Genomic DNA, 2,500 nt, shown 5'->3' with positions numbered 1-2,500 from the left:
TGGGTCCATGGCCTGATTTCTGCCAGAAATGTTGCTTCCCTCTGTGGTACAGAGGTACAGACCACCCAAGTTGCCATCTTAGGATACTGGGTTGAGGGTATAGAATGACAAGTGATGACACCACTATAACACTCTTTGGGGGTTCTGTAGAACTCATTTTCATAGTTTATTAGATTCTGCAACCTGCTCTGTGAGGGATGTGAAGTACGGTCACACTTCACTTTGTTCTTCTATCTGGGGTCCTGGGATCAGAAGTGGGAAAACAACTGTTCTGTTTCAGGTCTGACACCAACCCTGTTACCCTGGCCTTTTCATCACCCTAGAATCCCACCCAGCCTTCAAGCCTCCCTTCAAGTCTCTGTTCCGCATGATCAGATATTACTCCCCATGTCATTGTCAGCTTAACAGAGACTTTAGGTGTCTGTTTCTGGTGACAATGCTCAGGCTTTATCTTAAAAGGGGGCTGTGTAGACTGCACATCAGCAATGGCAAACTCAATACCATTGAGATGACCTCAACATAACTATCTAGCTGTAGTTATGGCCATGTGAGACAGTAGAGAACATTTTTATTAAATTGATTCTAAGAAAACACCTTCAATTTAAATGTGGCCATACCCTTAATCCTGCTGGGGAATGATCTATGAGCACAGAAGTCTATCCTAAGCATCACCAGATATGGTCTAAAAAAAAAAAAAAAAGAAATAATTTCATTTTCTTGCTCTTGAGGTAAACTTTTGTGCATTTTAAACTATCTCCACTGTACGACCCTGCAGGAGACACTAGCGAGACAGTATGTGAACACTTCTATGTTGTGTGTGTGTGTGTGTGTGTGTGTGTGTGTGTGTGTGTGTGTGTGTGGCTAGGGGTGAATTGTTTTGAGGAATTCTGTAGGGCTTAGCAGTTCTGGAACATGAATGTAGGGTTCTAAAACCCCAATTTTCTGCATATCCCACTGCTTCCTGTTTTCTGAGTCTTGCATTTAGGGCCTGATTCCTGCCAGAAATCTGTGTCCATCTGCTCTAACAGCTTCTAAGTTTCTCAAGTGCCTCAAACCTGCCGACTCTTTGTTGTGAGGATTACTATTCAGGGCCAAGAGATAATCTAGGGGGTAAAGTTCTTGCTTTGCATGCAGCTGGCCCAAGCTGACCTGGAACCCTGCCAGGAGCAATCCCTGAGCACTGGATCAGGAATAAATGCTGAGCACCAGCGGGTATCACTTCCTCCAGAACAAAGATATTATTAGATCATTGCATCTTCATAATCCTACAATGACATACAGCCTTTATATTTTTCTCATTTTATAGCGAAAGCAATAGAAGTCTGTATATTAACTTTCTAAAAAAATCACATATCTAGTAACTAAGAGAATTTGAGTTCAGATTTAGGCCTGCCTTATTCTGTAGTCTGTGTCTTATTTTTTTTTTTTGGAGGGGGTGTCACTTTTGGCATAATCTGCTGAGTGGGCACTCCCGGGAGTGTTTCAGGGAGCATGCAGTGCCAGGGATTGAGACAGGGTCCCCCTTATGCAAAACATGTGCTCCAGCCCTTTGAGTTATCTCCCCAAACCTCATTGTATTTTATAATTTTTTTGTTTTTTTAGGCCACACCTGGTTATGCTCAGGGGTTACTCCTGGCTATCTGCTCAGAAATAGCTCCTGGCAGGCACGGGGGACCATATGGGATGCCGAGATTCGAAATAACCGCCTTAGGTCCTGGATGGCTGCTTGCAAGGCTGTGCTGTGCTATCTCTCCGGCCCCATATTTTATAACTTTTTAATTTTCGTCATTGACTTATCTTTAGTTTTCAATTTTATGAAATTTCAAGGGTTTATCCTACCTCTATATATGTGTAATTGTCATCATTCCCACTACCAAATTCCAGTATATCTTTCCCCCCAAAACACTTCTTTTTCATCCAGTCTAGTAGTTACTATTAATTTTTATTTTTTGCCACTTTGATTTAGCATTTCATATTATCCATTTAAATAAAATCAACGGATAAATTATCTTTGATTTTCTTATTTATTTCACTTAGCACAATTACCTCACATTCCATATATTTTGTTCCAAAGACACCAGAGCCAGTGTTAATCACAGTTACCAACTGTTTTAGAAGTAGTTTAATCACTAGAACAACTAGTATGGACCCTGAACACCTCAATGTCCAGCTAAACATGTATAAACAAATGACTTAAGAGACTGATGAACAGAAAGAATAACTTACTTGCTGATGTGGCTGAATTTAAACACCAATTAAACAAAGAATGGACACTGGTTTCTTCTAAAAGTTTGGAGTTCCCAAGATGACAGTTAAAAAATTAAAAAAGTTTTGGTAGGACTCGTGGGATCATATGGGGTGCTGGAGGTTGATGTCATAAAAGGCAAGCACCCTACTACTATGCTATACTAAACTAAAACTTTTAACATTTCTCTTTATCTCAAGATAAGATTAGCTCTGCCATTTTTATGTTCAAGCAGAAATCTCTTAATATTCTGAT

At 40.2% G+C, this 2,500-nt stretch overlaps 1 protein-coding gene across 1 annotated transcript in view; it reads left to right on the top strand.

Moving 5' to 3' along the window:
• Nucleotides 1-2,500, top strand: part of DNAJC14 (DnaJ heat shock protein family (Hsp40) member C14) — a 1,080,043-nt gene that overhangs the window by 332,115 nt on the left and 745,428 nt on the right. The window lies entirely within an intron of this gene.

This window comes from Suncus etruscus, chromosome 11 (assembly GCF_024139225.1).
Source record: "Suncus etruscus isolate mSunEtr1 chromosome 11, mSunEtr1.pri.cur, whole genome shotgun sequence".
Lineage (NCBI taxonomy): Eukaryota > Metazoa > Chordata > Mammalia > Eulipotyphla > Soricidae > Suncus > Suncus etruscus.
The sequence above is the reverse complement of the archived record's forward strand: the minus strand, read 5'-3'. Positions and strand labels throughout refer to the sequence as shown.